This window comes from Chenopodium quinoa, unplaced genomic scaffold (genome assembly GCF_001683475.1).
Source record: "Chenopodium quinoa cultivar QQ74 unplaced genomic scaffold, ASM168347v1, whole genome shotgun sequence".
Lineage (NCBI taxonomy): Eukaryota > Viridiplantae > Streptophyta > Magnoliopsida > Caryophyllales > Amaranthaceae > Chenopodium > Chenopodium quinoa.
Genome location: NW_018742914.1, coordinates 2986071 through 2998361, shown reverse-complemented (window position 1 = coordinate 2998361; position 12291 = coordinate 2986071). Strand labels below are relative to the sequence as shown.

Genomic DNA, 12291 nt, shown 5'->3' with positions numbered 1-12291 from the left:
AAGGATTTGGACGCTAGAGTAGGGTCTCTAGATAGAAGGGTAGGGTATGTGGAGAGGAACCTAGGGAGGGGTTTATACCCCATGTATGATGACTACGCCCGTCGGGGGGCTATCCCCCCCGATTCACTTGCCCCTGATTGGTTCCAATATCCGCAAGGTTGATATACGATCCCAAGTGCCTTTGGTACCTACGTCGACTACTCATCGGCCCATGGTTATGGGACCAATGTACCTTTTGGTGGGCTTGGGGGGGAATGTGGACCCTAACTACTTTGCAGGTGGTTCGGGTTATGAAGGTGGTGGCTCTAGCCATGGAGGAGTCGGTTCTAGCCACGGAGGGGGCTATTCGAGGATGGATGAGGATGAGGAGTAGGCTCCACTCCCAAGTCAATGAGGGCATTGTTTGATTTGGCTTGGGGGGGTGTTCTTTCGCTTGGTAATTCTCTTCCTTTTCTCTTTTTATTTGCTTTCTAGTGTAGTTTTTATTGCTTTCTTATATATTAAAAATACAAAAAAATTGAAAAATAAAAAATTCAAAAATACGTTCCAATGAATTATGAATCATACTTCCCTGTGCCCCATATTTGAGAAAATTTGTTTTGATTCTTGGTTATTGATAATGAGAATTGTGGATTTGTTGGTCATGATTTGAAGTTTAAATTGCTTGGATTCCTAAACATGAGTCAATTTTGCCAACTATTTGTGAATATAGTGCTTGACTAGTTGATTTGGTTAGGAAATGTGTGATAGTTCCATAATTCCTGGTATGGCAATGAATTTGAGTATTGATTTGCAACTATGAGTAGTGTTTCATGACTTATTATTATGCACATGAGGAGGACGAAAGCGTCATTCTTTTAGGTAGCCTTCAGAGTATTAGATACATTTGTTCCCTTCTTGTTACCCATGTTGTTGCTTGTGCCCTTTTATTGTTTATTTAGACACATTACAAGCCTATATGAGCCCCATTGGTTACTAGTCCCAAGCTTGGCTTGGGGGAGCTATTAGTTAGTGAGGTATGCGAGTTGTGGTGTGCACATTATTTGCACAATGTGGGAATAAAAGAAGAGTTATTTTTCTTTGATTTTTTTTATTGGAAAATATTGATATTGTGTTTCAAAGTTGAAATTTCCAATATGAGTTAAAAAGAAAAGAAAAAAAAAGAGCAAAAGAAAAAAAAATTGTTAATGCTCAAATGTTCTATTTGAAGGTTGTTCAAAAAAAAAAAAACAAGAAGAAAAATTCAAGTAGGAAAAAAAAAAGAAAAATGAGTTCAAAGTTTGTTTTTCACTCAAAGTTCTACATTATCATTTTTTTTATGAGTGAATATTGTAAGTGTTGGGATTGTTTATGATGATTAGAGTTGTATTTGGTGGTTTTTGTTGGAGTTAGTTATGTTGATGGAGATGTATGATCATCATTTATTTTGATCATGGGTTTATTAGGATTTGGCTCTCTTAATGCATAGCTTTTCTCTCACATAATCCCAAATTTATCCTACCTTTGCCCTAGCCTTACATTACAAGCTTTAAAGACCTTCCGACCTTGTGCATAGAAGTTATGTAAATGTGAAAGTGTTGTTTATCAATGCAAGTTATGACTTGGCATATTTCGAGTCGACTAGTAGGATGAGCGTTCATTGTTTTTATACACACGAGAGTGTGAGTTGGGAGGGCATTGTTCATATTAAAAGGGTTGGTTGGAGAGCGATCGAGTACATCTTTTACTCGTCACATAAATGAGAGTTGAGTGTGTGAGCACTAGTCTTGAATTCTATATGCTCTTGTGGTTTGCTCTACTTGACAATTGTTGGGGAGGAAGGGTGATTAGATGAATAAGATTGATTGATGTTGAAGCATGTTCATTAGATTTGCCTTGAATCGTTGGTGCTTGATTTGATTATTGGGGTGAAGTATGTTTTATATGTTCATTGATGAGCTCTTTGCTTAGGGACAAGCAAAGGTTTGGCTTAGGGGAGTTTGATATGTCCATTTTATATAGTGTTTTACCCCCGTCCCTTGGTTGTTATTAGTAGTGTTTTTGGCTCTTTTGGGCCACTTTTATTACTAATTTGTGTTTTTTAGTGTTTTCGTATTTTTAGTTGTATTTTACAGGAAATTGCACTCTTGGAGCATTTTCCCGGGCTTTATGGATCAACTACGGAAGCTAGAAGGACACGACCACTTTTGGAGCCCAGGATCGGTGAGAGCCGGTGATTAAGGGCTCGGTAATTGGGATCCTGAGGTATTCGGACCGAGTGTTAAAGACCCGAAGAGGAAATCCGGATTGGGCCGAGAAATCAAGCCCAATCAAAGTCCGAACCTCAAAATGGAGCAAGGGCCCGATTGGGCAGCCTCTAGCACAATCGGGCGCGGCAAGGCATTGGTGTTGTGTGTGCTATAGCGTGCCCGATGTGCGAGCGTCTAGCACGATCGGACGATGTTGCGGAGAAGGAACGCGAAGAAAAAGGCGCGCACGATCGGGCGGCCATTTGCCCGATCGGGCGCGCGTTTTTATAGGACCTGATTAGTTTAGCTTTAATTTTGTTTTAATAAACGTTTAAGTACGATATTTTACGGAATTTTAGATTACCTTCTTTCTTAGACTTTCTCTCTCTACTTAGAATATTTTCTCTCTCTTAAGTTCTCTCTCAACTTTTGTTCTTAATTACTTCCATTAATCCAGTTTTCTTTTAGTAACAATTTCTTCCCTTTGAATTTCAGCTGTTTTACTTGCTTCTTTGATTATGCTTTTATTTAATTATTTGATTAGTTTAGTTATGATGATGTGTGAGTAATTTCATTTTAGGGTTTATAGAGATCCATAATTAATATGAAGGGATATTTTGTTATTATTGATTTTTGATATTGCATGATAATTTCTTATTGAATTGTTTTAATTCTTTGCAATTAGATTATGAATCGAGCAGATGTAATTTGATTATGAATGTTTAGCAATATTGAATTGATGAATCGAGCAGATGTTAATTTAATATTAAAGGCTATTTTCAATAGGAACTTAGATCTAGTAAATTGCGAGAGCCTGTTAAATCTATGTTGATTAATAAATTGCGAGAGCCTGTTAATCATGTTATTTGTGCATTGTTAATTATTAATTACTTCGTTCTATCCCGGAATATTAATTGTTGGTGAACCTGTGACCCTAGGCTTTCTTATTATTGTTTCTTTTCTCCCTAAACTTATTCTTCGTACGTAGTATAGAATTATTTCCCAGAAATATTGGTTACTTAGATAATTTAGACTATAATAATTAATTAGGAGTAAAAAGATATGTTTCCCTGTGGAGTTCGACCCTACTTCCCTATCTACTTTAGTTAGAGGACTTAGGTAATTATTTTTGATTAGAGGATACGACTTTACCCTGTCAACGGCACTACACTCTGCAGTGAAAGCTACTGTCTCTACCTCACTAATAGACCCTTTTCTTGTCAATATTTCCTTCATAAATTTTGCATATGAAGGAATTTGTGTGATTAATTCAGTGAAGGGAACTATTACCTTCAAATCTTTTACCATCTCCAGAAACTTACCAAACTGCTTATCCAAATTTGTTTTCAAGTGACGATTGGGGAATGGAAGTTTGATAACTGGCGTTGGAGCATTATTGCTCTTATCTGGAATGGCCACCTTCTCTGGAGTCGTACCCTGCAATGTAGAATTAGATATATTAGTACTATGCTTTAGCCCTGCAGGGCTATTAGCTACATTGTCAGGTTTAACGGAATCAAGATTAGCATTATTTATTAACACAGGTTCATCGTCTCTGGGCATACGGAGCCCTTCATAATTTGAACCACTCCTTAAAGTAATTTCATAGGCTTGATCCGTAGGCCTGGTCGGCTGTGCTGGCAGAGTTCCCTATTGACGGGCTTGTAGAGTAGCGAAAAGTTGCGCAATTTGATTATCTACAATTTTATTGTGTGCTAAGATTGAATCAATTTGGGCATCCCTACTCTCCATGTGCTTCTGCATATTAACCAGCATTGCGCTAATTTCTACAAAAGCAGGGTCAGTAGATGAGGAGGATTGTTGTGGTTGGTTCTTCTGGCCAGCATTGGGGTGGTAATATTTCTGCTCTTGTTGTTGTGGCGCCTGTTATTCTTGTGGTGGTGGATTTTGAACATTGGTACTCCGGTAGGAAAGGTAAGGATGATTCCAGTACCCAGGATTGTAGGTGTTGGAGTATGGGTTATTCTGCCTATAAGCTTGAAAGGCATTAACTTGCTCCACGGAACTCCTGCAATCTTGCTCCCAATGACCTAAAATTCCACAATTTTCACAGAAAGCCTCATTAGCATTATTATTAATTGCAGAAACATTAGCTACATTAGCAATACTAAGATTATCTAAATTCTGGCAGATAGAGGTTAATTAAGCTTGCAAAAAGGATACAGAGTCTACACTATGCTTCCCCTTATTAGCAAAACCTCTAGGATTCCCATATTGGGAATTATGTATCGTCATATGACTCATATCTTCAATAACTTGACCTGCATCATCAACATTAAGATTCATAAACCTCCCACTAGCTGCAGAATCTAATATTGTTCCAGACGAATTTCCAATGCCATTGTAAAAGGCTTGGATTAACTGCCATTGTGCCAAATTATGGTGGGGGCATTCTCTTTGTAGGTCCTTGAACCTCTCCCAATCCTCATATAAAGTTTCATTAGCTTCTTGGGCAAAGTTCTGAATTGCACTTCGTAGTACGGTTGTTCTCTCTACAGGATAATATTTGTTATAAAAAATCAAAACAAGAGTTTCCAAGTCAGTTATACCAAGTGCAGTTCTATTTAATCCATTAAACCATAATTTGGCTTTTCTAGTTAAAGAGAAAGGAAAGAGAATCTCCCTGATTTGGTCTTGTGTGACCCCAGCTTGCATGATGGTATTATAGTACTGACAATAGTCTGCAATATGAAGATTTGGGTCTTCACCCTTAGCCCCACTAAATTGCTTCCTTTCTATCATCGTTATAAATTGGGGTTTAATCTCAAACTGTACCCCATCAAGAGCCGGAGTGGGAGTGAGGTGTGGAAAATCTGTAAGCTTTGGTTGTGAGTAATCACTAAGCTTCTTTGAAGCCGCCATCTCTGATTCTGGATCTGATGATATCTCTGAATCGCTAGAACCAGTTGGAGGATCTCGGTGATTATTATTATCACCAGAATCCGCTAGAATTTGCTTGTAAAGATTCTTCTATCTATGGAAGGATCGTTCGATCTCAGGATCGAATGGAATGTACCTTGATCTGGAACACCTGGGAATAAACAAAAAAAACTAAAAGCAAATATGAAACTTGCCTCAAATATATAACTAATGTTCTCTGAGACAAAAAGAAATAAACTAGACTACAAAAATAATCAGAAACAAAAATAAAATCGTTTCCCCGGCAACGGCGCCAAATTTTGACAGGATAAAGTCGTATCACCTAATCAAAAGTAATTCCTTAATCCTCTAACTAATGTAGATAGGGAAGTAGGTTCGAATCCACAAAGAAACGAGTCTTTCTATTCCTAATTAGTTAATATAATCTAGATTATAAAGTAACCAAAATATAATGATCGAAGGAAATTAAACTACGAAGATTAAGAATAAGGAGAAAACAATGAATAAAAGGCCTAGGGCATAGGTTCACCAATAAATAATATTCCAGGGTAAAATATAATAATCAATCATCAATGTATAATCAATCATCAATGCATAAATTAATCAGATCATAGGGCATAGGTTCACCACTACCACTACTACTACTACTACTACTACTACTACTATTATTATTATTATTACTATTACTATTATTATTTTATTATTATTTGCTCGCAATAAATAAGAAAATTAAAAAACTACAAAGTACATACAATAAATATAAGCAAAATTATATAACAGCCATTTTATTTTTGCTTGAAAGAAATACAAACAATGAATACCTAAACAACTCCGATCCATACCAAAATACATATCTAAATAGTTCACATTACATTATAATAATATTAAAACCCATATAAGGAAATTAAGTACATTCATAATGTTATGAGTTTGGATAATCGTCGACCAAGAATGTCCCAACAATAATCATATCATTCTTCCTCCTCTACTCAATGTGGTTTATCATGTACCTATACAAACAAACAATAAAATTAAATGATATTAGAGAACATATTATCTTGAAAATCATAACATGCCTTACAAACCCCCCTGCACCAACATTAACTTAATAATTGCATTTGAACGTGATGTTATCGATTCATCAACCTTGTGCTTATCTTCACACCAACTTTCAACCTCTTCCTCAAGCTCCTAGATGACAAATAAAGTATGATTAGAACAAGAAAGACTAAATAGATTGATATTAAATGGATAGTATACTTGTTCCCATTATCAGCACACATGTTACTATCTAAACACTAGGTAATTTGTAGAACAACAAAATTAAAGTCAATTTAACAAACAAAAAAAAAAAAAAAAAAAAAAAGTGCTCTCCAAATCATATATTATCCTAGCTATTGATTCTTTTCACTTCTTTCCTAAAAAACTAGCTCTGTACATAGCATAATCACAATTTAAGAGGAGCCATTTCCAATGGTATGATTAGAGTAGAACAATCACAAAGAAAGGTGGCGTTGAGTGTATTTGAGTAATCTAACTAAGCATTGCTCCTATGATGATGTCTGAACCTTTATCATGAACACTATGTTAAACTATAAAAGGACGCACAACTCTACCTAAAATAAATGGTAGAATGCCAGAATCGACGGAATATCTTATTCATAGATCTTATGAACATTGCTGTGATTATGCAACAAGTCATAAAACCTAATAAAATCTATGAATATATTGCTTTGATTATGAAACAAGTCAAACTTGCAATATCCGTTATTTACCACTCAATTGCTTTCAAATTGTGCCGTTCAAATAGTGTCCTGATATAAAGTTATGGATTGGAACAATATAATTTTAATAAAATTATTGTTATGCATCATAATTCTTAAGTCATGAAAATTAATAAATAAAAGAGTATATAGCAAAAGCTATATATACAAGGATACATATGACATATGCTCACCAACATTAGAAAAACATCAAGCATAGAAATTACCTCACCAACATTACTCAATGCATAAAACAGAGTTGCAACAATAACAAGAAAGTCACCAAAAAGAGTTCTAGATCCACTTTTAAAAAATCAATTAAAAATGTAAAACTAAATCATTCTTGTCCACTACTTCATTCAAGTACTCAACTATCTTGTATTCATGTGAAGCCAAGCCAAGCCAATAAAGGATTAATTTCCATTTACACTGAACTCATTTCATACGATCTGTAATTTCAGCTCTTATCACTCCAATACAACATACAAGGGATAAAACTTCTAAATCGCAATGTCCTATATTTTCATCATTTTCCTCACCTCTTTAACCACCAAAATACTATGTTCATACAAAAAATACACATGTACAATACTAAAGTAATATGAATGTATGAGTATCATAAAATTTTGCTCCAATCATAAAATTTAAGCTTAAACACCACCACTACAATCGTCGTTTAAAATTCAATATTCACTAGTTTGAATTCTACACTTTCACATAATCTGATCAATATTCATAGATTTTATAAGGCTTGTACAGTTAAGAATCAAACAAAAACATCACAAATCTTATATGAAAAAAATTGCATATTAAAAAAAATAAAAATTGTACATAAAGAACTGAAAGTGACAAACATGCATATACATAACAATTCTAATATAATTACACTAACAATAAATTCGATAGATAACAAAATGTGTTGTTAAATTACAATATACATCACAATCATTATATTAATAATTCATCAATTAAAAAAAATTACATCAAAATTAGGAAGATACTCGACTGTAGTTGGGAAAATTAAAAATATAAATACATACCTGAAAAACAATATGAGAGAAACAGAGATCGAGTGTTACCTTCACCATCAATGGAAGAAGGAAAATGCTGAAATAGAAAACTGCGAAAACCCTAAAAGTGAAGCTCTTCACCAACCGCCGTCGCCGTCATCATCACCAATCACGACCACCAAGTCCACTATCCCAGTCACCATTACCATCTTTGTCATAAGTACATGAAATTTTTTTTGAAGGAACAAGTAGATGAATATTTACTTAATGTTTGATGGTAGATCTTGTTTTAGATCCTAGAGAAAGAAAGAAAGAAAGTTGAGAGAGATAGAGAGGAAGGAGAGAGAAAAGAAAATTTTGGTGGCGGAAATTACAAGGGTTTCAACATTGGGGAAAATTTGGAGGTGAAATAATAGGCGCCCACTTGAATATATACGGATCACGTGTTAAGATCAAATGCAACAGCAATACTACACCGTAGCAATAGCTAAAAAGTGTGTTGCATCTAACATTCTAATGCAACGGTTCTTTAAAGCCATTGTACTAGACCGTTGCATTAGGCATAGCCATTGCATTAACCGTTGTAGTAGATATAGCTGTTGCATTAGACCGTTACAGTAGATATAACTGTTGCATTAGACCGTTGCATTTGTTCGTTTATGTGGTAGTGTTTATTTCGATTCGAATTCGGATTCTTTTCTTATTCTTAGACCCTCTTTTTTCTCTATAAATAGAGGTCATATATTCCCTTTTCCAATTCTCATCAACTCTCATAAAAAATTTCTTGATTCTCTCTCTCCCTCTTTTTAGCCTAGCCTTTTACAAACAAAATTCCTCATACATTAGCACTAGACACACCTAGCCAAGTTCGAAATTGCCTTCGCCTTAGACTTGAAAGGTTTGATATTTCTGAGGGTTTGATCCTAAATCTCTTTTTCAATTATTTAATTTAATTGTTTGTTTTATATTTTATTTGGAGTTACTAACGTGTGTATTTTGTTATTAGAAAGAGATACGAGGCATCCAAGTAAGTGCTCTAATTGTTTAATTGATATTTTGATATAGAAATCATGTTTAGGTTGTTATTTTGATTCCTAGTATCATGTTAGGATTATCATGTTATGATATTTTTCATAGTATGATGTTTAGGGTAAAGAATAAGTTCCTTAAATCAATTATGATTTCTATGATACTTCCTATTTCTTTCCTAATATCATGGTAGGGTTAAAGCTTTGATTTTTAATGTTTAGTGACATGCTAGGGTTTGTTATTAATCTTATTAGTACCATGCCTAGAATCTTGCTAATATTATTATGCATTATTGTTAACATGATTATTTTTATAATTGTTATAATTATTATTATGATGATGATTATTGTTGTGTCGAATTTTATAATTTAACGTAATTTCTTAATTAGCAAATTGTTTCACGTAATTTGTAAATTTACGAATTGTTTCACGTAATTTGTTAATTTACGAATTATTTAACGTAATTTGTTAATTTATGAATTGTTTCTCATAATTTGTTAATTTACGAATTATTTTATATTATTTGTTAATTAACGGATAACTTATATATAATTTGATTAATATGTTGCTTGATATATATTTATTGTTATTGCTTGATCACACCTTTAATGCATGTTTAAAGGGAATTGATACTTGTAATCATGCTTAATAAGATAATTAATAATAGATTTATTTGTACATTAATATTAAACCAACATAGATTAAACAGGTTTAGGGTTGACCTATTGATTGCATGTTAGTCAGAAAGCGCACATGAATACGAGAAGAATAAAGTAGAGGATTATTATTAGGGCATGTTCTTTCTCTTTTAGATTAGATTTATACCTTCATTCCCGAACTTCAAGTCTTGCTTCAAGACCTATTGGAATTAACGATCTCATGGATCGTTAGGGGGTATAACCTTCACCCTGTGAACGGTTTACAAATTCCTAAAACTTGTTGGCGACTCTTTTGCTCTAGCTTCCTTCCTTTTGGACGCCACCATACTTAAGTGTATGATCACAGTAGGGTGATTGTTTGGGGTAATGCTTGAAATATTCCCTACACCATCATTGGATTATTTTTAAATAATCCGATCTTTATAATCAATCCGCTCCTAATGGTCCTAAGTGACCTGTAACTGGTTGGGTATGTAATTTTTTTTAGTAAAGTTTAATTTACACATGTCATCACATGATTGGTCAAAAACTAATTTTTTATTTTAATTTTGTTTTAAGAAATTATTATTAATAATTAAAATTAATTAATTATTTTTAATTTTTTCACTTAAAAAAACTAAAATAACCCCGACCCTAGCTCCACCGCGACCTCAGCCACCTTGCCACCCCTACCACCAGCTAGACAAGGCATAAAGCAGCCAACCTCGCCGCGTCGTTCTCCTACTCGGAGCTGTTCTCCAACCCTCCTCTACCCTTTTACCCACCACAACCATTAATGAAATCAAGGTGTGCGAAGAGGAGAAAGGCCAAAATCGAGACGTTGGAATGGGGACAAGGGTCGAAATCAGAGCGTAGGGAAGGGAAGGTAGCCGGAAAAGGGATTGGGGAAGGGGAAGAGGGCTGGGATCAGGACTGAGAAGGGATTGAGGGTTTGGGGGATAGTTATTACTGGGTTTCATGGGAGGGAGAGAGAGAGGTGTGGTGGTGGGGCGAAAACATCCACCCACGACCACCACAAACCACCCACAAACACAACCAGCCACCCACGAACACCACCAGCAACCCAACGATGGCCACAAGCCACCAACCATGAACAACAACCCACAATACAACCCACGACGTGCAGCAAAAACCCACCCCCCGGCAACAGCAACCCAAACCAAATTTAACCTAGAAAACATAGAGAAAAGGGAGTGGCGGTGGTGGTGGTGGAGTATGCCGGAGTTTGAGAGTAGAAAGTGAGTGCAACCTAGCTTGAGAGAGCAGTGTATGAACGCGGGAGGTTGAACCTCAAAATTTTGGCCAAAAATTTTAACTCAAGTGGATGATATAATGTCCCGCTTTTTTTTTAATGAAGCGGTTTGAAACGCTTCCATTTGATTTATGGAAGCGGTTCAACCCAAACCGCTTGCCATTACACATCTCATTAAATTTTTTTTGGGTGGGTTTTTATAAGCAGATTTTAAAAACCGCTTACCATTTGGGGCTTCCCATTTAGTTTTTTCTACTAGTGCGGGAGGGAGGGCGTCGGCGCTGCAAGATAGCTTCTGGGAGGTTGGCGCTCGGGAGAGTTTCTTGGTGGTAGTCGGTAGAGCTGTCAAAAGCTGACCCGACCCGAAATACCGACCCTAACCCTAACCCGTCTGAACCCGAAAAAAATGGTGACCCGAACCCGACCTAACCCGACCTGAAACCAACCCTAGACCCGAGTATTTGAGACCCGAACCCGACCATAACCCGACCTAGAGAGGACCTGACCCGAATGTGACCCGTAAATTATTGACCTGAACCAAACCCGACTCGAACCCGAGAATGACCCAAACCCGATTTAACCCGTCAAAACCCGAATTCAACCCGACTTGTTACTAACCCGAACCGAGGTCAACCCAACCCGTTCCTAACCCGACTCGAATTTAAACCCGACCTGTTACAAACCCGACCCGAAATCAACCCGACTTGTTATTGATCCGACCCATATTCAACCCGACTTGTTATTGCCCCGACCCGAATTTAAACTCGACCTATTACTAACCCGAATTTAAACTCGACCTATTACTAACCTGAATTTAAACGTATTTGAAGCTATATGAGGTGAGTGAGGTGAATCGATGATAGTGATTTTGTCTAATTAAATCAGCGCAAATGATTTTTTTTTCTTTCTAAATTTATCTTCAAAATAAACTTCCATATAACTACTTATAATCCTTTTATTGATCCTTTTTTTTCAAATTTTAGTATTCACTTGTTTATTTTAATATTTTTTTAAATGTTTTAAATTATGCAATTTGATTTGGAGCTTTAAAAAAAAATTAAAAAAAATTTTATTGACTTGAACCGAATCCAACTCGAACCCGAGAATGACCCGACTAGGAAATGACCCGACGTGATTATAACCCGCAAATTATTGACTTGAACCGAACCCGACTCGAACCCGATAATGACCCGACCGATTATAACCCGCAAATAATTGACTTGAACCGAACCCGACTCGAACCCGAACAGGACCCTAACTCGTTTAAACCCGTAAAAACCCGAATGTAACCCGATCCGAATGTAACCCGACCTTTTATTGACCCGACCTAAACCCGACCCAAACCCGATATGATATTTGACCCGACGTGACCCGATTCAAGCATGACCCAACCCGAACCCGACCCGCATAGGCCCCGACATTAACCCGTACTAACCCGACCCGAGATGA

At 36.0% G+C, this 12291-nt stretch overlaps 1 long non-coding RNA gene across 1 annotated transcript; it reads right to left on the bottom strand.

Moving 5' to 3' along the window:
• Positions 1–5878: 5878 nt before the first annotated feature.
• LOC110727878 lies at positions 5879–8320 on the bottom strand. Its single transcript, XR_002512592.1, has 3 exons — positions 7972–8320; positions 6276–6320; positions 5879–6139 (listed from the first exon to the last, which is right to left on the bottom strand). It is a non-coding gene; the product is annotated as an uncharacterized LOC110727878 (long non-coding RNA).
• Between the last annotated feature and the right edge of the window lie 3971 nt (positions 8321–12291).